Source organism: Pithys albifrons, chromosome 13 (assembly GCF_047495875.1).
Source record: "Pithys albifrons albifrons isolate INPA30051 chromosome 13, PitAlb_v1, whole genome shotgun sequence".
NCBI lineage: Eukaryota > Metazoa > Chordata > Aves > Passeriformes > Thamnophilidae > Pithys > Pithys albifrons.
In genome coordinates this window covers 3,138,576-3,162,531 of record NC_092470.1, presented here as the reverse complement: position 1 = coordinate 3,162,531, position 23,956 = coordinate 3,138,576, and the positions used below count along the sequence as shown (strand labels likewise).

The 23,956-nt window shown below is 40.9% G+C and overlaps 1 protein-coding gene across 6 annotated transcripts in view; it reads left to right on the top strand.

Annotated features, from left to right (window-relative positions):
- Positions 1-23,956, top strand: part of OTUD7A (OTU deubiquitinase 7A) — a 177,035-nt gene that overhangs the window by 87,109 nt on the left and 65,970 nt on the right. For 5 of the 6 annotated variants that reach the window (XM_071567986.1, XM_071567987.1, XM_071567988.1 and 2 more), the window contains exons 3-4: positions 3,096-3,214; positions 4,091-4,196. The exons of the other annotated variant lie outside the window; for it this stretch is intronic. The gene's annotated coding sequence lies outside the window, so the exon portion shown is untranslated. The remainder of the gene's footprint in view (positions 1-3,095; positions 3,215-4,090; positions 4,197-23,956) is intronic. 6 annotated transcript variants of the gene reach the window in all.

Sequence of the window (23,956 nt, the reverse complement as noted above, 5' to 3'; positions counted from 1 at the left end):
TAGCTAAGCCCAGGCTTTGCATGTTCTGGTGTTTTGGCTCTGCTCTCTTGCCTTGCCACCCCTCACCCTGGGAGGCAGCACAGGAGGACACAGAGTCTGTCCCTGGGCTCAGCCCAGTGCCCCTGCCATGGCTCAGCCGTGCCATGGGGACAGGGCAGGCTTTGGGCCACCTTCCTCCTCCCTCGGTCCTGAGTTTCTGAGTGGGGACAAACAGGGGTGCCATGATTGCATAAAGCAGTGGCAGGTTCTCAGTTCTTACAGGAAGCTCTCACCAACCTCCAACTCAAGCTTCATTTTTGTTGGGTTTGGGTTTGGGGTTTTTTTGTTTGTTTTTTTGAGGTATTTTTGGTGGTGGTGGTTTTTTGGTTTGGGTTGGGTTGTTTTTTTTTTCATTATCAGGAGAGTGACAACTGGAAAATAGCTTCACTGGGTGAAATAGGATTTAAAGGAAAATAGATCTTATCAGATGAAGCTAAAATCAGTAGGAAATCACACTTTGCACTGTGAGCCTTTAGACATCCACATATACTCTGTGCTCTGGTTTTGGGTTATATTTTGTCATCCAGTAGTGACCAGAGAGGTCCTATCACACCTGATCAGGCACTTGGAAGTATGATCTTGTACCACTCTTCTTTAGTGGGCTTCAGAGCTTGTCAGGTTTTGTATCCAGAGGTATGTTGTACAGTTAATAAAGTATTTTTCTTTTAGAAGTGAAATTGCTTTTATGATTTGTAAAGGCGAAGCTGTCCCTGTGAAGTTGTTGAAGATGTTTTTGAAGGGTGAAACCATGGCTGTGTTTTTCCTGTGAAGTCAACAAACTGGGTGTAGAGTGTAAAAGAGTAACCTGAATTTCTTGGTATTCTTTTAGAGGAAGGTGCTTCTGTTTGCAGCAGTGCACTCCACTTAATTGCTGCTGTTTGTCCAGCTCTCAGGCAGTGGGGTTTCCTCATGCAGCCCATGAAGTTGTTTTGCTGCTGCTTTTCAGAGACAGTGTAGCTTTGATCCCTTACTGTTGTGGGGGTTTTGCACGTGTATAAAATTTTAAAATAGCTTTTCCTCAGAAATTTATGAAAGATGAGTGAATTGGAAACCATCAGAAATTAAGAAGATAGATTTCAAATAAAAGTCATTCATCTTTCTGCCTGGGAATGGCAGAAGGAATGAATGAACAACATGCTTTGAGATGAGTAAAAGGACTAACTTTGCCTGGAATGGAGCATGATAGAGGAGTTGTGATTAGAAACTTTGATTAGTGAAAACAACCATCATTAGGCAGCAGTTCAAGATCTGTCTTGTACCAAAGTCTGAGAGGCTCATGGGAAATGACAATGAACAAGCAAGGCAGATTTTTATATATATAGATATATGCAAATATAGACATATATTTTTATACATGTATTTTAAACTGAAACACATTTTAATATGAAAATTTTCAAACTAGTGAAAAAAAAAAAAGAAAAAAGAGAATCCACAGGTAAAAGTCAGTTACTGTTAACATTGTTTAAAGATGAGATTTATTGATTACCTTTCCCTGAGATTTGGGGGTGTTTGCTTAGTTACAGAGCTCACAATTTTTAGAGGATATTTAATAGGAGAAGCTCCTGGAAAAGTTTCTTGGGCCTCACTGAAATTAGGGGTTTGTCCTGTGTGTTCCAGAAGATCTCAGACCCACCTTGTCATGTGTGTTTGCTCTTGTATGAACAGTCTGATGGGGTCAGTAAAACTGGATTTGTGTGGGTTTCAACTCTGCCAAACTCAGGACAAAATCAATGAAAATCTGCTTCTAAAAAACTCTTTCATCTGTTAAGCCAAATGATAATTATTTTGAAATGCACTTGCTGGCTTTGTATTGTTCACAAAGAAGTTTGTACTTTACCATCACTACTAACATCAAATATTAACATGAGAGAGAAGAAAAACTTAGAATTTGACTTGAATGTCTGTGGTACAGGGCACAGCACAGTTCATGAGAGTTTGTAAGCAAACAGTGAATTCACATGCTAACAAAAAGCCAGGGCCCACCACACTAAATACTCTTTCCCAGATTTGTGTTTTAGCTTCCAGGTAACCTTTATTTGGTCTTTTTATGTGGCTTTTGCTTCAATATTCTGGCTATAAGAGGGGAAAATTTCACAAAGGAATTTGCAAATCCTATAACTGGTTTACATAGGAAAAGAAAGACCTTAAAATTTCAATCATGTCTTTGGGGCTTTTGCATGTGAAGAAATGTGGCATAGTTTTTATTCCCTGAAACTTAGAACTTGAAAGAAAGTAAGGCAACAAAATGAACATTTTTTGAGTTAAGAGGTGAAATCAGACACATCAATATTTAAAAACAAAAGCCATTTTCTTCATGATGTTCAACACAGGTGGTATGAGTTTCTCAAGACAGGCACTGGAAGTATAAAATGTAACCATTTTTTTTCCAAAGTATTTTCTCATTATTGGAGTTCCTCTGGTTCTGAATTTCTGAGGTGTTTTAATGCAAGTGCACAGGCAGATGCATAGGCAAGATCAGCCTTTGGAGTTCAACCTAAATCCACTCAGTTTTTATCTTTAAAGAGCCCCTTAGGAGTCATTTAATTACAAATTGTGAGCTTTCAATGGCTAGAGAAAAAAAAAGGAGCTAATTCTTTGATAAGGTTAAAAAATGAGTTCCTTCAATGCAGTGGTGGGGAGATAAACCCAAGTTTTATGGTGCTGTATTTATTCCTCAGTGCTGTTTCCAGAGGCTTGATGGGAGCAGCTGCCTCCAGTTCTGACAGCACAGAACAGTCAGGTTAATTTAATCATGTGTAACTAGAAGGCAAATAATTTAGCCTTTCTTACTCTTGGTGGCACAAAGAAGGAGGAGGAATCCACCTTTTAAGGCCTTCTGGGGTTTAGCATCAGCTTTGAGTCAGTGCAGACAATCTTGGGAATGGTCAAAGCTGCAGGAAAGGAAGAAATTCTTTTTCCATAACAGTGATACTGATGAGTGTTCCAGGGTCAAGGGGGGTATTGGGTATGACAGAGGGATGCAGAGCAGGAGTTCACAACGTCATTTTTGGAGTAAAACATTAAAACATGTTCTGGTCTTGTCTCCATCCTCACAGGCACATGGTACTGCCGAGCTCCAAAATCAGAAGTAAATCAGCTGGCCAGTTGCCTCCTGCCCTTCCTAAACAGACAAAGATATTAGAGCCTGAAAAAGGGGCCTCCCTACCTCATTCCTGTGAGTAGCTCCAAACAGCCCCTCCAACCCCCAAATCAGCAGCTGCCATTTAGTTGTTTTGAAATTCTGGTGGTGAAGAAAATGAAAATTTTGGTTGGTTTTCTGGTTGACAACAACTAAGTGTAGCCAAACAAAGAAACCAACTAAAGTTATTACCAGGCTACCTGTGGCAACACAGAGCTGAGCTGATGGGAGATGCAGTGGCCCTCACTAAATGAACCTTTCTCTGTGCTTCCTAAAGCTTGGATGCTGTGGGAGTTCCTGAACATCCATCCCATTGCCCTGGGAACTTGCTGCAGCAGGAGCTCTGTTTGGGGCTCAGCCCTTGGCCTGTGTGTGAATGAGCAGTTCATTGTGTGATAACATGGTTTAGTCTGGAGAAGAGGAGGCTCAGAGGTGACCTCAGCACTGTCTGGAACTGCCTGAAGGGAAGTTCTGGCCAGGTGGGGGTTGGTCTCTTCTCCCAGGCACTCAGCAATAGGACAAGGGGGCACGATGGGCTCAAGCTCTGCCAGGGGAAATTCAAGTTGGAGATCAGAAAAAATTTCTTTGCAGAGAGAGTGCTCAGGCATTGGAATGGGCTGCCCAGAGAGGGGGTGGATTCCCCATCCCTGGAGGTTTTTCAACTGAGCTTGGCCGTGGCACTGAGTGCCATGATCTGGTAAAGGGACTGGAGTTGGACCAAGGGTTGGACTCGATGATCTCGGAGGTCTTTTCCAACCCAACTGATTCTATGATTCTATAACCCACTGGAGACTGAAATGGGAGCTCCCCAGAGTCAGAGCCTTGGGCAGAACAGTTTAGTGACAGGTGTTGAGCTGCTCTCAGCTGCTGGGAATGGCCATTCACATGCTGCTTTCTCTGCCCATTCCCCAGGGAGAAGGTGGGTTCACCAGCCTGGATGCCTGCCCCGTTTGCTTCACCAAAATGAGTTAGGGCATGCAGGAGAGAAGGGGGATTTCTGCAAGTAGAACCTATCATGGTAAGTCAGATTTTGTCCCTGCTTGTGCTATAGAATTTCCCAGTGATGCTGAATACATGGCTTAAACCAAACTTTTCCCACCAAAGTCTCTCCTCCCTGGGAGCACATCACACATTCCACCTCCTTGGCAGCAGTGCTGGGGTGAGACATCCTTCCCTACTGCTCTTTCCTCTCCTGCCACCTGAGATCCACAGAAGTGCTGGAGGGGACCTTCAGCAAATTAAAGCAGCAAACTACACAGAGCTGAAAATAATTACTCTCTACCATGTACACAAGAAAAGTAACTGTGGTCTGGAGTTTTGATTTGGCACCACAGTATCTGTAATGAACATGACACTAAATTTAAGTACTTGGGAACTATATTTGTCATTTTGAATTGCTAAAAACCCTCTAAAATGCAGGTACTCAAAATTAATAATGTTTTCCAAACTAATCTGTCTTCCTTGACTATGCTTTTAAAACAGTATAATTGCAGTCCTTTCTGGCACATTCTTAACGAAGCTCATTGATGTGTTTTTGAGACATGTATGTACTGAACAGATGAGCATAGAAGAAAAGAGCCCTGAACTTCCTCACAGAGGTTCCAAAGCTTCCAGTCAAATTGTGGGGCCACACTTGCATGGTTGTGTTCACCTGAACATTTGAAAAAAATGCTGATTTAGTGAGCCCTGCCAATTCTGCAGAATGTTTAAAATCAAAGCCTAAAATGAAGGAAAATACCAGATTGAGGATATCATTAAAGATTGTATTATAATACCTGTGCACATTAGAACTGAATGAAGGTTTTGTGTTCTGGCATTGACTAACTTTGACCTACAGGGAGTTATGGCCAGGATGTTGTTCTGTGCTTGCCATTGTGGGAGCCACAGCCTCGAGGCCTTGCACTGTTAAATTTCCCCTCTGTCTGGTGCTTTTGCTACACTGACCAATGTGTTCCAACAGCCTTGCACAGAGATAGAAGATTCCTGTGATATCTGTGACTCTGGAAGCTGTAACTGTTCTGGGATGTTGTTACTCTGTTAGCCCTGAATTGCCCTGTGACAGTCAGAAGTGCAGCAGTGCTGCCCGTGTGAGGTGCCATGTTCTCCCCTTCTCATCTTGGAGCCTGGTCCTTTTTCATTTATTTTTTACACTGTTTTTAAGCCTAATAATGTTTTGAAAGGAAAGTTCAGTGCTTAGGAATGCGAGGAGAGATTAATTTTAATTACTGCAAATGTAAGTTCCCTGTTGTTGCTCACTGGGATTGGGAAGGAGTCCCAGCAGGACTTCTGCCAGTCCATGGCAGTGCAACATAGAAACTATATCTGCCTCAGTATCATCATTTCATGGATTCCATTCGTTTCTAATCTTGAACTTAACCTGGGGGTTGAAATTCCCTGTAAACAACTTTTCCAACAGCAAGAGTGACTGACCAAGCACAGTTTACTACAGATGCACTGCCCTTCTCCCCACTCCTCAGGATTATAATTCTGTCTGCCTCATTGTCTTGACACTCAGGTGCTCCCTTCTTTGTTCTCTTCATTTCATCAGATTTTTCTAGGCTCCCACTTTCCTGTTATCTCAGTTCTCACACACCTTCCCAGTGCCTGGTAAGGATGCACCAGGTCGAGCTTCTGGGCAGAGGTTTCCCACACACTGCACTCAGAGGGGCCTGAGCACTTGGACTTCTACAAATATGAGACTTCTGAATTAATTCAGAATAAATTTAAACTAAAGCAAATGCAATATCTTTTCAAGAATGTTTCCTTACAAGCAAACCTTCAGACCAAATTCACAAAGCAGGCTGGATTGGTTGTGGATAAAGTTAAGGAAAAAGCAAAGTTAGAATTCACAAATCTTTGTCTCCTACTTTCAAAAATGAATTTTATTCTTTTCCTGTGTTGTTTTTGGGGGATTTTTTTGTTTTGCTCTTTGCATTTCTTTGTCTCTGACTGCCAAAGGTCTCTTCTTGACCAAAAGTTCTATGTCTGTCTCTGCTTGAACATAGATTCTTTGTCTCTTCCTTTCAGAAGTGGTACTTGATGTCCCAAACTATCTTAAGGCTCCTGAGCTGTTGCTGAGCTCCTCAGTTTTCTCTACAGCTGATGCACAAATTTTTTCAAAGCTCCTCCCTCCTCTGTGGGTACTGGTTTATATTTAAGCTGTTGAGCATCAAGAATGGTGTGAGTAAAACCTTTGGGATTGTTGCTGAGCCTTGTCCAAGTATCCCCTTTGATCATGGAGAAAAAAGCTGTGTCCAAGTGTTGCTTATGGAACTCTTCCCTTGGATCCATTGTCACTTCAGAAGTCCTTGGAAGTCTCTGGGCACTGCACTCAACATTCCCAGGTCTCTGCTGCTCTGCTTGGGTGTCAGTCTGATTTTATTTGTCCTTGAGAGCTCCAGCACTGCACAGATTGCATTGCTCTGTTCTGCTGGGGCAAAGGCAATCCATGTTAATGGCTTCTTTAATCTTTGAAAAGTAATTCTTTTATTTGGGCCAGTGACTCCAGCCAGTTCCAATCTCTTGTTAGTGATAGTGGTCAAATAGAGATAAGCAGTGCCTGCATAAGGCAACTGAGACTCCAATCTTAGGTCATTTTGTGCCTAACTTAACTGAAAAAAATTCCAAATTTGGCTCTCAAGAGTCATAACATTGTCTGTTTACCTTCTCCAACCTTTACTCCAGATAATACCAGTCAGCACTACATATACTATTAACTCTTCTGTATCTAATTGAAGCCAAATACATCCAATGTGTCTTGTTTGTGCATCTGAAGTGTCTAATTCTACTGAATACATTTGTTACATCTTATTTTTCAAGCTCTAGAAGAGTAGAAAATCAGAGTTAGAGCAGGGAACTGCAGATTTGAAGAGAAAGGAGGAAATTAAATAACCTGTGATTCCACCCTGCATCTAAAATTTCTTTTGATGGCAAAAGTCACTTCTAAGCTTTTAGTTATTTGCTGCAAAAACCAGATCCTTCATGGGTATTCCTTTCACCATCTTTGCAGGACATATTTCTCTGTGTGTTCCCTGGGCATGGTGTGGAAAGGAAAACCCTGGCTTAGCTTTCTAAAGCCAAGTCAGAGATGCTGTGGTGTTGCTGCCTTGAGGCTGCAGCTTGTCCTGTGGGAGCCATTCAGGCCCTCCTGAGCTCCATGTCAGCTTGGACAAGGCAGGTTCTGGCTTCTAAATGAGCCCAAGTGTCTCTCAGCCTCCCTCCCTCCCAGTGCCTGCCCTGGGCTCTTCCTTGGCAAAGGGGCATCTGCTGTTTCCTGCAGGGCTGGGGATGGTACCACCCAAAGCACAACAAACTGCTGCCCACAAGTTGTGAGGAAACCCCCCCTTTGGGGTGTGGACAATGCCCAGCACTTTCCCCTGGAGAGGACGTGGTTGTCAATAGGAAACAAAGCTCACTTTCCATTTTCTGATGCAGCTTCTGTAACTTGTAGTCAGAGTGATAAGGCAGAAATGTTATCCTGTTTTATTGAAGTGACATCTTGGTTATTGCTGGGGCGATATTTTTACAGCACTGTGTTGGTTTAGTGTAGAGCAGTGACATTTGGTTTGGCAAATAACTGGGACACATCACCTGCCACTATGGGCAGCTCACTCTTGACCTCATCATTTGGCAGTTACTGTTCATTGTAGGCTAATTTAGGATGATGTACCACTTGATTATACTCTGAATTTCTATGCTGAATCTGTCCTAGGACTCCTCATTAAGACACAATTAATAAAGACTAACTGCTGTATTAGGATAGTTGGGCTGCTCTGCCTAACGTGGGTGGAAGTGTGTTGTAATTACAGGCAATGCTCTGTCATTTTGAGATTTAATTGCTAGTTGGATTGATTATTTTAATAACTGTCTATTATGAGGCAATTTTATTATATAATAGCAGCAATATTGTTATTGCATGAGGTACGTCCTGTCAGTGAGTGCAAACACACATGGATTTGCTTTTTCAAACGTAGAAAACAAACATTTTAGTTCATACTCTTTACCTCTGGTTCCTGCCTTGCCAGGGTTCATCACTTGGCTTCTCAGTGTGCACTAGATGAGTTTTGTTAGTCCTCAGGACATGAAAATCCTTTTACTAATTACCAGAAAGAGAATAAAATACTTCCGAGTCCTGTTCCACAGTGGGAAATGAGATTCATTCTCTTTTGCACAAACTGTATTAATTGTAGGTTTTACTGTAACTGAATCTGTGTCTCTGAAGCAGCAGCTTCACAGAGCTTTTCAGGCCAGTGTATCCAAAAAAATTTAATACTTTAGTAACTATTGTCCAAGGTAATTTGTCATGGAATTTCAGGAAATTTTTGTTTGTCTTGAAGATTCCTTCTCCACAGTAAATCTGTTTTTCCAAGGTAGGTAGTTCAAGAGGTGGGTGAAAAAAACCAAATGTATCCTTTAAAATAATGTTCTCTCTGGACAGTCTCATCATTAGGATGTAATTTAAGAAAAGAATATTGACTGGGTCAGTTTACAGCAAGAGTCTGTCATTCTAAGGAAATACATCTCAATCTAAGAAACCCTTAATATATTACCACATGAAAATTGCCAGTATAGGACAGTAGAAGGACACAGTTTGAATGTTTCCTGCAGTACATTTACAGTATTTAAACACTCCTATTAGTTATTTAACATGAAGCCCATGAGACTTTCTGTTCCATTGTTTTTACTGTTAATAACATGCTGTGCAATGAGCACAGTGTCCACAGACTGAGCTACAGACTCAGGCTATGAGGTGAAAATATGATCTGTGTCTCTCTGCAAGTATTACTGTTTTGGATAAGGTGATCAGAAATCTTAAGTTTCTAATGTGTTAAACCTTTAAACTCAGAGCAGTTCAAAACAAGTGTGTCACTCTGTCCCAGATGCTGCCTGGGCTCTGTAGGACAGTTTGAGCCCAGCCTGAGTTCATTCAGTCTCCTGCTTATGGGTAAATTCAGGTAGTTTGGAATGAACCCTCTTGAAAAGACTAAAAGAATTTCAGCCAAATTAAACAAAAACTCTTCTCTCAGTGTCCTTAATGTGTGTAAGGGCAGAGAGCATCTGGATGGAGGAGCTGGGACTGTCTGTAGAGCTAAAAGAACAGTTGATGAGTTGGTAGAGAAGACAGGGAGGAACTCCATTCCAAGGAAATCATCTCCTCTCACATTTCTTTTGAGCTGCCTCCCTGTATTTAAAGCATGAAAACCTGACTTTTTTTGTTTCACATGGATATTAAAAGTCTTTGGAAACTTCACCCAGAGAGAATAAAGTCTTGAGTAGCTAAAGTAAGTGTAAATCAGACCAGTAAGATCCTAAAAAGGTGTGTTTGTGGAGCAGTTAATTCTTCACAGAGGAGTAGAGGAGAAGCTTTAACACTTACAAGCTGAAATGATGTTTGGCAAATAGGAGGTTTCCAGATGGAAAAGGGTCAAACAAGCACTGTGGTTAAATTCCAGACACTTATTTCCTGGTCACATTTTGCTAAATTTGGAACTGAGTCTACATCCTTTGCAAAATGTGGACTGCATGTAATTAAGTTCCAAATCCTGTTTCACTGGAGACCATGAGCTTTGGCTGTTTCATTTGTTATTTATTGTGGCTGTGTCATAAAAATGAATTGTGCACTGGTGGTGTAATAAACCAACAAATGTCTTATTTGTTTTATTGAACAGGCAGGGATTAAAAGGATGTGAAAAAGTTGTGTAAGTAATTGGATAATTTTTTATGGTGAGGTATTTTATTTTGTGGGGGAATGAGCTTTCCCCTTATGCAGAAATTAGGAAAGATTTACACTCCTTTCAACAACTGTTGTTAACAGATTCTGATGTGTGCAGGAAACCATTTCAATGTTTTTTCATTGATTCTGAAAGCATCTGCTGAACTGTTTGATAGTGTGATGAAATGAGACAAGTTTTAGACACAATTTGATGCTTGTGATGATTAAAGCATCACTGAGGGGAGATGCCACCCAAGTTCAGCTTTTAAAAGCCCAGCAGCTGAAAAAAGTGATTATAAGTGATTAAAATGGTTTGATAAACAGTATTATAGTGAAAACTGGGATACATTGTGCCTGTTAATTTCCAGGCCATGTTCCTGAACCAGAAAATCTCCTATTTCTTTTGCATAAATAGGTGTAACAGTCAGCTTCTTCAAGGAAAGAAAAGGGATAAAATTACTTCTGCTGCTCAGGAAAAGAAGATAATGGTATCTCCCTGTCCTGCAGAATAAGGAAACACTAATATATGTATATTTAGCATTTAACTGTTGGTACAGCTGTTTAAATACTAAGGAAACACTCCTTGTGGTGTCTGAATTAACCCAAAACATTGAAAAATATTGATTGCTGGTTTTAAGCAATACATATTGCAGAGGGTTTGTATGATATGACTCTAACCATGTGCCTGGAATTAAGACCCCAGAATCCCCAGGCAGTTAATGGAGACTCCAAAGCACAGCTGGAGCTCTTTAGGAGGGCCTGTCTCTGATAACTGTGCAGGGAGAACCTCAGGGCTCCATTTGCAGCCTCATTTGTTGCCTACAGACTGAGGAGTCTGAATTTCCTGCACTGTGGTTTCCATCTCTTGGTAAGAAGAAAGGCTGATGAAATGGGAAACCTTCAGCTCTGCCACTGGGATTTATATCAGGGTTATACTGGGCTGGAAATGAAGATTTGAGTGGGATATAACTGGATAATACACACTCCCAGGCTGCAGGCTGGAGCTGATCCCACGTGCCATGGAGAAGAGAATGCATTTTTAGCCTGTTTCTCTGAGACTTTAGTGAGACTTATTCCATCCATCCATGTATTGCTCTTCCCAGTGCCACTGAAACCATTGTACAGTGTGAAAAACAGAACTGTCCAAGGTAATAAAATTCTTATAAAACTTGTGAAAGCTTGGCTGGTGGATTAAAGAACCCCTGCTTGTTTTCTGAGCTGTTAGAGAGCAGTTGTGTGGACAGCACAGCACCCACATGGCTCTGGGCTGGCTCTGCCATGTGCTGGTGGCTGCAGAAACTCAGGGTATGAAAGGACACAAAAGCAAAGAAAAGGAGGCTTCCTTCTTTCTTTTGCTTGCAGAATGATTTCCTGCAAAGCTGCTAGGAATTTCCAACTAAGTTTTCTGCACATGGAATTGATTTATTGATTCTGTGAATTTGTTGATGCCAAAGCATGGTGGTCCTTGTGTGTTGTCTTAACTAAGGTGGCTGGGTGGGTCCAAACAAAACTTTAGAGCTCAGCACCTTCAGCACTGAGATCTGCCTTCTGTTTCTGAAAAATGTTGGTGCTCTTTGTGCATTTGGAAGATCACAGGACTGAGTGGTGCTTATGCTTGTTACCTCAGCCTCTGATGTGCTATTGTAATTAACTTCACTCCTTGCTTTCACAGTCACAGTGCTGGTTTTCCATTTTTGAGGGAATGGATGTTTTATCTTCACTCAGGCAGTGCAGAACCTGCAAATGATGTATAAAGCTCAAGTATTACTCTTCACTATTCCTTTGCAGAGTAGATGTTATAACTTGTGCTGTTTGGGGTGATAGTCAGCTTGGTAACCTCATTACTGTTATGGGAAAGCCTTCTGCTTATGTCTAAGTAACAATGGCAATTAAAATGTCAATTTTCTGAATCTCTTTGACAGCTTCAATTCTGTCATGTGAGTTACAGAGGGAATACAGAGTCAGATTTTCAGCCTCCTGCTGGAGGTTGTTTACATAATTTTGGGCCTTTTGGCTGTGGCTTTACTTTGGAAGACCGACAGGATTTGTGTGTGTGGAGATGATGTTCAGTCACATAAACAATGTGAAAATGCACAGGTCACATTCTGTTTGAAGATGCCCAAGAAGTTGCAACTAAATCCCTTTTGAGCAAAATTTATTTATGAAAATAGTATTTTTTTTCTTCTTTTTAGTTAGTCTTTAGACCTCATTATCACAGAAAACATTAATGATACATATAAGAAAATAGTAACTGCTGTGTAGTTTTTGAGTTGCATACATGATGTTGCACATAAGCAGATCCATTGCTGTCTTAATTAAAATATAAATACTGCTGGCATGAGCTTAGTTGTGATCCAAGTTTAAATATTTGACTGGTTGATGGTAGTGACCTTCTTTTCCTGACACCATCAGTTTTCCTCTGAAGGTAGTGCTTGAAAAACCAAATTACCATCATCTTGATAAAGTTCAGCTTGTACCTTGCCACACTTCCCAGTATTATGAACTCCCCATAGGTGGTTTGTTTTTAAATGTCTGCAGCTCCAAGAAATGAGCTTGTTCTGTCATGAAATGGAAAATACTGCTGGTTAATTCACTGCTTCAGCAAAGGGAAAATTTGCAAGAGGTTTTTACAAAACATTTGTAAATGAGAGGAAAGCTGACTCAAAGGAGTGAATTCAGCTGGTTTGGGCTGGGGTGGAGTTAATTTTCTGCCCATGGCTGGTGTGGGGCTGTGGTTGTGTTTGTGCTGAACCTGGGGATGATCCCAGAGATGGTTTGGTTCTTGCTGGGCTTGCACAGAGCCAAGGCCTTTCCTGCTGCCACGCTGGGGAGGGGCTGGGGGTGCCAGGAGGGGTGGAGGAGGCACAGCCAGGACGGGGCACCCCAGGGGACCAAAGGGATGTTCCACACCACGTGGCATCGTGGAGAGGGAGGGAGCCAGGGGGACACTTGGAGAGGTCGTGTTTGTCCTCCCAGGTCACCATGACACTGAGGGGGCCCTGCTGGCCAGGAGAGGCTGAACCCCTGCCTGGCCCTGGGAAGCAGGGAATGAATTCCTTGTTTTGGTTTGCTTTCCTTGTTAAACAGTCTTTATCTCAGCCCATGAGTTTCCTGGCTTTACACTGCTGATTGTCTGCCTGGTCCTGCAGGTGGGGAGTGAGGAGGGGCTGCTGGTGGGGAGTGAATCATAGAATCAGTTGGGTTGGAAGAGACTCTGAGATCATCAAGTCCAACCCTTGATCCAACCCCACTGTGCTTACCAGATCACGGCACTCAGTGCCATGTCCAGTCTCACATTAAAAACCTCCAGGGATGGGGAATCCACCCCCTCTCTGGGCAGCCCATTCCAATGCCTGACCACTCTCTCTGGAAAGAATTTCTTCCTGATATCCAACCTAAACCTCCCCTGGCAGAGCTCAAGCTGTGCCCTCTTGTCCTACTGTTGCTTGCCTGGGAGAAGAGACCAATCCCCACCTGGCCAGAACTTCCCTTCAGGCAGTTCCAGACAGTGCTGAGGTCACCTCTGAGCCTCCTCTTCTCCAGGCTAAACACCCCCAGCTCCCTCAGCCTCTCCCCACAGCACTTGTGCTCCAGTCCCTTCTCCAGCCTCGTTGCTCTTCTCTGGAGGGGCTGCTGGACAGACAAACTGACTGATTTAGTGGGAAGTGTCTGACTGACATCAAAAATAAACCCACCATCTTTTCCAAGTAAGATTCTGCAAAAGTAAACAGAGACATACATGAGTGTAACTCTGTTTCTCTGCCTTTTGTCTGTGCATTGAATCAGCTCCTTTGGTTGCTTTTTGCAGGTGATGGAAGAACATGGTTTCAAGCAAACTCTTTTTGGTTGTTTTTGTTGTTGTTGTTGGTTTGGGGTTTTTTCTTCCTTTGTTGTGGTGTACAGTCTTGCTGATCTGTTGAGCATCTGTCTTACCAAACTCTGATCTGTTATTGTGGCACCAACTTCCCACATGAGATGAAAATTTTCTTTCCCTCTCCTTCAGGCAGCCCTTTGTATTTCATATAAAACCTAATTAAAATTAGGGATCTTTGTTGAAATCATCTCTGCTCCACATCCACAGCTTTTTATTCTGAACCAACAGTAGCAGATTCTTTTTTTGTTCTTTGCATTTCTGGATAACAAGCAGATCTGCTGGTCAAACAGAGCAATTTTCTGCTCTGTGTCTCTGAAAAAAGTCTAATAAATTGAGAGTATTGTCCAAAGTGCTGAAACATTGTTTCCAAAAATAATGGACAGCAGTTCCTGACCAGCTTTGCTACCCATTGGGCTGCTGAGCAGAAGCAAAGCAGAGGAGTTTGATCAGGGTCTTTAAAATAAAAAATAAATAAAATAAAATCAAAAATAAAATAATTTTAAAAAGCCCCACACCAAACCCTAGGTATGTGGAAGATAATGTCTCTTTGGACAGCTTAAAAGATTTTTTTTAATGAATCTGTCTACTTTCACAGGCTTTTTTTTAGAAAAACATGGAGAAAAATAGAGGTATTTCTGAAATCCATGGGCTGAGAGGTTTTAAAAATAAATAAATATTTCTCTCTGCAGTAGATTAAATTAAAAGGTGTTTATATGCTGAGGCTTGCAGTGAGCTCTACAAAACAGGTTCTAATTCCTTAAAGTGATGTTGTCATCACATTTGTCAACTGAGGCTCAAGGGGACTGCAAATTCTCATGTATTGTCCCCTCCTTTTCCTGTCTGGTCGCCCATGATGAGCTGTTTGTTTCAGCAGAGATTGTTCTTCAGTTCATTTACAGGTGCTTTCTTCATATGTGAATTTGGTACATAAGTTAAAATAACATCGAGCAGTTTCCAATTTTTTTCCCTGGCTTTCTGAATGTCCTTGTTTTTGTACAGTGATATTTCATAGAATCACAGAATCATAGAATCGATTGGGTTGGAAAAGACCTCCAAGATCATCGAGTCCAACCCTTGGTCCAACTCTAGTTCATTTACCAGATCATGGCACCCAGCGCCACGTCCAATCTGCATTTAAAGATCTCTAGGGATGGTGAATCCACCCCCTCTCTGGGCAGCCCATTCCAATGCCTGAGCACTCTCTCTGTAAAAAATTTTTTTCTGCTATCCAACTTCAATTTCCCCTGGCAGAACTTGAGCCCATCGTGCCCCCTTGTCCTATTGCTGAGTGCCTGGGAGAAGAGACCAACCCCCACCTGGCCACAACTTCCCTTCAGGCAGTTCCAGACAGTGCTGAGGTCACCTCTGAGCCTCCTCTTCTCCAGGCTGAACACCCCCAGCTCCCTCAGCCTCTCCCCACAGCACTTGTGCTCCAGTCCCTTCTCCAGCCTCGTTGCTCTTCTCTGGCCCCACTCCAGCCCCTCAATATCCTTTCTGAACTGAGGGGCCCAGAACTGAACACAACACTCAAGGTGTGGCCTCACCAATGCAGAGTCCAGGGGAAGGATCACTTCCCTGGTCCTGCTGGTCACGCTATTTTTGATCCAGGACAGGATCCCATTGGCCTTCTTGGCCACCTGGGCACACTGTTGACTCATGTTGAGCTTCCTGTCAATTAGTACTCCAAGGTCCCTTTCTGCCTGGCTGCTCTCCAGCCACTCTGTGCCCAGCCTGGAGCGCTGCAGGGGGTTGTTGTGGCCAAAGTGCAGGACCTGCACTTGGCCTTGTTGAACTTCATCCCATTGGAATCAGCCCATCTCTCCAGTCTCTCCAGATCCCTCTGCAGAGCCCTCCTGCCTTCCAGCAGGTCGACACTCCCTCCCAACTTGGTGTCATCAACAAATTTGCTGATGATGGACTCAATCCCCTCATCTAAATCATCAATAAAGATGTTAAACAGGACTGGACCCAACACAGACCCCTGGGGAACACCACTGGTGACCAGCTGGATGCAGCTCCGTTCACCAGCACTCTCTGGGCCCGACCCTCCAGCCAGCTCTTAATCCAGGAGAGGGTACACTTGTCCAAGCCATGGGCTACCAGCTTTTCCAGGAGTATATTATGGGAGACAGTGTCAAAGTCCTTGCTGAAGTCCAGACAGACACATCCACAGCCTTCCCCTCATCCACCAGGTGGGTCACCTGATCGTAGAAAGAGATCAGGTTGGTCAGACAGGACCTGCCCCTTCTAAACCCATGCTGGCTGGGTCTAATCCCTTGTCCACCCTGAAGGTCCCACGTCCTGCTTTTCAAAGCATGGAATAGGAGATGATGATGATGACAGTGACAATTAGAACTATTGGTCTACTTCTTAGGGATAATCTAAATTCTAAAGCTGAATATCCATTAATCCTGTTGAACTTGGTCAGAACTGTTTAAAAGTTCTCAAAAATCAGGATGTGCTCTTTTACCATCAGTCTGGGAATATCTGTTAGTTGCTGATGCTTTTTTTGAGTATGCAATTCTGCTTGTTCCCTTGCAGCACTTCCCTTGATTCTTCAGCTCTCAGTTCTCCTCGTTGAGCCTGAATATTTCCTGTTAATTATTATTTTTCATATTGCCTGAACTGGAGGAAAAAATCACAACTTTAGAGATAGTTACAACTTATTAATGGTGAGAGAGAACTTACAGAATGTTGCCAAATTGATTTGACTCAGTGAAAGAGGGATTTCTTTTGGCATCTTTTTAGTTTTTCTTTTTAATTTTTGATAAGCAGCAGTTCTTAATATTAGATAATTTCACACTCATTTTGCTTGAAAATGAAGTGTACAGCTTGCTAATATGTATAAGCATAGGTCTGAAAGGGAGTTGGAACACAAAAAAGAAACAGATTCCAAGAGACCTATGGAGAATTACACCAGTTAGAGTATTACTTTTGCCTTAATTTATAAAAAGATCTGAGTGCTTTGTGTTGTAATTTAAAAACAAATCAATCTTTAATAAGCTTGGACAAAGGCACAATGGCCAAGGTTGCTACTTTGTTATGTCACTGAAGAAGAGTGTTTTCACCTCTTCCTCTCATCCCTTCAGGGCATCTCTAATTGGAATGTGAGAGGGTCTGGCAAGTTTGGAAAAATATCTTTAGAATATGCCATGTCAGTATGTCCACAGTGCTATTTCAGAGCAGCACATCAGTTGGGATCTGCTCCTCCTGTGACCTGCTCTGGCTCTGCTGCCACCTCCAGTGGTCCCTTAGAGCGCTGGGACATTCAGTCACTTCTATTAAATCAGGGATGTGGAGGTGAACCAGGATGTCCTTCCTGTGGGCCATGGGCTGGCCATGGGGACTCCCTGCCCTCCCTCTGCCGGTCCTGGTGCCTCAGCAGCACTTCTGGCTGACAAAAATGGCCCCAATGAGACAATCTGAGGCTTTGCCTCTGCCAGAAGTTGGCTGTCAGTTAAAAATGTAAAATAAATAAATAAATAACAATTAAATATATATGTACAGGTGTATAAAATATATTTATATATATATATATATATAAAATATGTATATATAAATATATATAATATATAAAAATATGAATATTTAGCTAAAAATGTATATTTGTTTTTAGTTAAATATATATATTTAGCTAAAAATGTAAATTTATATACATAAAGGTGTATAAAATATCTATATAAAAATATATAAATATATATATTTAGCTAAAAATGTAAATTTATATATATAAAGGTGTATAAAATATCTATATAGAAATATATAAATATATATCTTTAGCTAAAAATGTAAATTTACGTATACAAAGGTGTATAAAATATCTATATAAAAATATATAAATATATATCTTTAGCTAAAAATGTAAATTTATATATATAAAGGTGTATAAAATATCTATATAAAATATATAAATATATATATTTAGCTAAAAATGTAAATTTATGTATACAAAGGTGTATAAAATATCTATATAAAAATATATAAATATATATCTTTAGCTAAAAATGTAAATTTATATATATAAAGGTGTATAAAATATCTATATAAAATATATAAATATATATATTTAGCTAAAAATGTAAATTTATGTATATAAAGGTGTATAAAATATCTATATAAAACTATATATATTTAACTAAAAATGTAAATTTATGTATATAAAGGTGTATAAAATATCTATATAAAACTATATATATTTAACTAAAAATGTAAATTTATATATATATAAAGGTGTATAAAATATCTATAGAAAATATATACATATATATCTTTAGCTAAAATGTAAATTTATATATATATAAAGGTGTATAAAAATCTATAGAAAATATACAAATATATATCTTTAGCTAAAATGTAAATTTATATATATATAAAGGTGTATAAAATATCTATAGAGAAATATACAAATATATATCTTTAGCTAAAAATGTAAATTTATATATATATAAAGGTGTATAAAATATCTATAGGGAATATACAAATATATATCTTTAGCTAAAATGTAAATTTATATATATATAAAGGTGTATAAAATATCTATATGAAAATATGTTATTATAAATATGTATAGTATAAATATATGTAAAATATATAATATAAATATATATAAATATATAAACATATTTTTATAAACACACACATATACATACAAACACACACACATATATATAAAATTTTAAAAATATATTTTATACACCTTCTGTAGGTCCTGAATTGATCTTGTCAACTCCAACAGCTCCCCCAGGGAATGAATTGGTAGCACCAGGCAGACCTTTGCTTGTCCAGAGCATCTGCATCTTCCTGGGATAACGTTGGAGAGAAACCCACCCCTCTCTTTCAGAAACATTCTGTGTATCAGTACAAGTCTGTGATGCAGGCCAGGCTGTTCAGCCTATGGCAAGGTGTTCCTTGGACATTGCCCCTCACCAGGTACACATATCTGTGATTTCTTTCCCTGGGACTCAGAAGAGAGACCTTTCCAACTGCAGCAGGCTGTCCCTCAGCAATTTTTTCAGGACTTAATTCAGAGTTGATAATTTTCTGCTCAGATCCCCTTTGCACCATGAGACGTGATCTGCTGGGTTGGCATCAAAAATAATGTGCTTGCACCTTCCTGTCCTCCCTTACCCTGGCAGAAAGCTTTAGATATTTGGTAATAATTGAAAGTTATAATTGAGCAATTGAATAATTATTGAAATAATTGAAAATCGTGATTTTTTTCCTAACACTGATACTTTCAGATTTTTAACATAAGCAGAGACTCCAACAACGGAACAGGATTTATGAGAATTGTGCTTTAATCCTCGTGTAGTAACTGTAGCAATGAGTGTCTTAAAACAGGTTAGGATCCATTCTAACTGATCATAGTCATAGTTCAATTCTATCTCAGTATTTGATGCATCAGCTTCACTGCATGACCTTCCTGCAGCTTAACACCCCTTCTCCTTTGTACCTGTTATAAACGACCAACCAAACCGCCAACCATTTGGTATAAAGGGTAGGTTGATTTTATAAGCAGTGAAAGCTACAGAGTAACCAGTGCTGGGTGCCCTGGGAGTCTCTGCTCCATCAGTGACACCCATTCCAGCTCACAGGCTCCTTTTTTATACAGTCAAAGCAGGTATATTTTTAACCAGTTCCAATAAATGATTTTCTTCTTTCTCCACTTTGAGATCCTTTCATCTGATCCTGCCTGTTGCTTCTCTGTGGTCATGAGGGCTGGGCTCTTCTTTGGTGTGATTCTTAACTTAAAATTTAACTAGAGACAATCCTGTTAGTTAAGCCTTTTCTGTTGTCTTGAGGTGCTTCTTCCTTATCTTGATTGGGTTTACTTCTCTATTGTATTTAGGTATTCTCAGATTATCTTTGGTTTGCACTGTATTTATTTTACTTCAAAAGGCTGCTTAGTTATTAACTTTAGTTCTTTTCTTTTTCTACTTTTTTTACATTATTTGCTAAGCTCATAGACATTCTGTTGCTAAATCTTTACTGCATCAAACTACACAGAAGTCTCGTTATGTTCTTGACATGAATTAGTTTATATTTATCACATACCTCTAGTTGTTTTAAAATCTTAGAGGTGACATTAAAGCCTAATTTTAGGAGGAAAAGGAATGAAGCCTTCTGTTCATGTTAGTTCAGATTTCCAAGCTAAGTGCAATAACTACAGAAGAGATATTTTTCCCAGACATGAGGGTGGGAGTCACAGGGTTGGGGGTAAATTCCCAGTTCTGACATCTAAGGACTTACAAGGACTGGCTTTTTATATGTAATCTGAATTTCAGAAGTTCAACTCTGCTGTTATTTTAGGGTATTTGTAAAAGAAGAACTTTCCCATCAGCCCGTCACTGAAGCTGTGGAATGAACCAATTGATGGGATCACTATTTTTAAGAGGAAGGTGGAAAAATCACCATTCCGTGTTTTGCTTTGATGTGAGGAACAATGTAAAGTGAGGAGTAAGAGGGAGGCAAAGCTTGTGTTTAAAATAGCGGCTGAATTGTCTGTGCCAAGGCGTGAATGTGCTCACGACTCCATTTGAAAAGACTACACTGCACCTTAAGGTGCTGACTGTGCACTTGACACACAATTAGGCATTGGAGCTTTTCCCTAGTCTCTGTGTACAAGGAGATAAAGGATGCTTGTATCAGGAAGACTATTTATACAGAGCTCATAATGCTAATAACACTTTTGATGTCCTTTAAGCTTCTGCCTTGGTATCCCTGTCAGCTCAATCCACTGCACACATTTTCTGAGTCAAACCAGCATAAGCCAAGGAGGGGAGAAATGTGTTCCATTTCTCACATAGAAGAACCACTAGTCAGAGTAAGGAAGACTTTTTTTTTAGCTAGAGAAGAACATTTTTCCCTCATCAGTAACTTGTGAAAGACTGTAGAGGCTTAGGGCATAGATAAAGCAATAGATATTTCTCATGCAATGGTTATAAAGAGATTTCGAGGGATGAAGGTTCAGGAAAAAAGGAGATCTGTTTGTGTTAGCACTTCAGACTGTGTGCAAGGACTGGTCGTTAAAATGTTCCATCACCCAAGTGCTGCCTTACTCTGGGGAATAACAGAACTGTCACAGGGAACATGAGGCAGCCACAGATCTCTTGCAGATGAGCTGCAGTCAGATGCTGTGGGGCAAATTTTGCATCCTTCCCCCCCCAGTTTTCAACACAGACATCTGCAGGATATGGCAGTGCCACTTCCCATAGCCAGAACAGAATTATCAGTGCTTCAATGCCATCCTCCCTCTTGAAGAGGACCTACATACTGGTAGTGGCCATCCTTATCCTGAAACCCCCTTGTTATTACTTCAATAACACCACTCACTATTATTAGAGGTATTTTTTCCTTCATATGTAGCTTGAGCCAAATGGAATCAATGCAGAGAGCCAGTGAGCAGAGTAACTGCAGGAAAGGTTTGATTCTCAAGGTACAACTTGCACTGGAGAAGCCAAGACTTAACAGAAACTAAGCACAAAACTGGTGTTGCAGAAGATAATGCTTTATGTCTGGGCTTAAAACTACTTTTGTGTGCATGTATGGAAAAAAACAATGGCAACAAGCACAAACTTGAGACTTTGTGGGGAAATGCTGATCCAGGTTAAACAAAATATTAGCAGAGAAGATTTTCAGTACTGTGCAGCTGGTCCTAAACTGCTGAGGAAACTGTAGGAAGTATTTCAGTCCTGTATCAGAAGTAGAAGTGGAAAATGGAACCACTTTTGAGTTCAGGGCAAACATTGCACGAGAGTCTCAGAAGAGAATTGAAGTACTTCTAAAAACTGAGTGGAGGAAGGTCCTTCAGCTCCTTGTCAGTGATTACTTTGAAATGTCAGACAAAATGGGGAGAATTAAAAGTTACTGTGGATATTCTTAACAAAGAATATCTCTGCTCTCTGCCCTCAGCTGGTTTTGTGTAAGGCTCTACCTTCAGAAGATCTGTTTGAGATCAAGTTCTCTGTTTTGAAATATATTTGTAGCATCTGTAGTTTGTGTTTCCTCATTTTCTTTGCAAACTTCATACAGGAGTTATTGCAGGGACTATGCAAATGTAAAAAGATAAATTTCAGGTTTTTCCTCAGAATGCTGAAAGAATTGCAGCAGAGGTTACACCCTGAACCTTTGATATCTTGTGCTAATTTTATTCTGTGCATTTATGTCTCTGTGTAGTTTGTCACAGACCAAGTTGGGGTCATACAGGGCGTGTTTTTCAATTTATTGGCCCACTCTACAGGGGAATACAGCAGACAGGTTAAACAGTATTTAAGGTTTATCTTAAACTGTTGAAGCTCCAGTGTGTGTGTGTGAGAAACACATTTCCTTGTGCCCCAACCATCACATGGTGAACTTTTAGATAACATATTTACAACAGCAAACAAAGTGCCATTGTAGTTTAAATAGAATCACAGAATCATGGAAAAGACCTCCAAGATCATCAAGTCCAACCCTTGGTCCAACTCCAGTCCCTTTACCAGATCATGGCACTCAGTGCCACGGCCAAGCTCAGCTGAAAAACCTCCAGGGATGGGGAATCCACCCCCTCTCTGGGCAGCCCATTCCAATGCCTGAGCACTCTCTCTGTAAAGAATTTCTTTCTGCTCTCCAACTTCAATTTCCCCTGGCAGAGCTTGAGCCCATCGTGCCCCCTTGTCCTATTGCTGAGTGCCTGGGAGAAGAGACCAACCCCCACCTGGCCAGAACTTCCCTTCAGGCAGTTCCAGACAGTGCTGAGGTCACCTCTGAGCCTCCTCTTCTCCAGGCTAAACACCCCCAGCTCCCTCAGCCTCTCCCCACAGCACTTGTGCTCCAGTCCCTTCTCCAGCCTCGTTGCTCTTCTCAGTTGAGTTGGAAGAGACCTCTGAGATCATCAAGTCCAACCCTTGATCCAACCCCACTGTGATCACCAGCCGAGGGCATGGAATGCCCTGGGCTGGTGATCACAGTGGGGTTGGATCAAGATGTGGTGTATTCTCTGCCCCTGGAGGTGTTTAAGAGGACACTCAGTGCCACATCCCGTCCCTTCTCCAGCCTCGTTGCTCTTCTCTGGCCCCGCTCCAGCCCCTCAATCTCTTTCCTCAACTGAGGGGCCCAGAACTGAACACAACACTCAAGGTGTGGCCTCCCCAAGGCAGAGTCCAGGGGAAGGGTCACTGCCCTGGGCCTGCTGGCCACGCTATTTTTTTTTTGTATATTGTGATATGTTAAAAAATGTATGGGTGAGTGTTGGAAAGGGTTTATTTTTCTGTGCAGCAGATGTGTTGGACAGAATTATGATGATGTTTCAATTGCTGTTTGTTCATATGTAGCTCAAAAAGGGAATATACTTTGACTGCTCCATTATTTCCAGGGCAGTGGCAAAAGTTCCACCTTCTCAGCAGAAGCCTCATCACTTGTTTTGAGGGTTGCATAATGGAGTATTGGGTTATTTCTCCAGAACTAGCAGGGGTTTCATAGTGTGGATATTTCAGTTTACTAACACTGGTACATGGAAATATTGAGGCATATTCACACTTGATGGTTACTTCTACCCCTCACAGTCCGAGTATCTTTGAAAGTGTTAGTTATTAAAGATTACTCATGTAAGTTGAGGGGTTTGCAGTTGTTTTTTGAAGTTCCATGAGGGTGATAAAGATAAGGTCACAGGCAAGTGTGGTTTGACTGCACTTCCTTTGCAATGTATGAAATGATGCTCTTTCAGTTATTATGAACTTTAAAATAATCTGTGATGGGCCCCATTGCTCAGCTCCTACAAGGAATAATTCCTTGGTCAGATTTATGATTCTTGCATGACAATATGTCATGGGGAAGGGGAAAAAAGCCAGGAATCTTAGTGAGTTCTGTGTATTAGTTCACAAACACTTGTGAGTGGAGTTAGAGTTGGGTGAGTTAACACTTGTTAGTTTAGATGGTTAACTCATGTTACAGTTGAGTTGTCACCCAGACAGCTGAGAGTTTTTGCCTAAGAGCCATTACCTGCTGAGCTCTGGTTCTTGCTGTGTGTATTCCAGGAAATAGTGAGAAATGGTGTGTGGGGAATGTTCTGGTTCCATATCCTAATTCCCACAAATCCATTATAATTGTTATGTTTGTGCCTGTTTTAAAAGCATTATTGAAAGGAATGTTTTCCCTGATGAAGAGGTTTGGGCAGATATCTCTTAAATCCTGGTTTTTATAAGGCTGGGCCCAG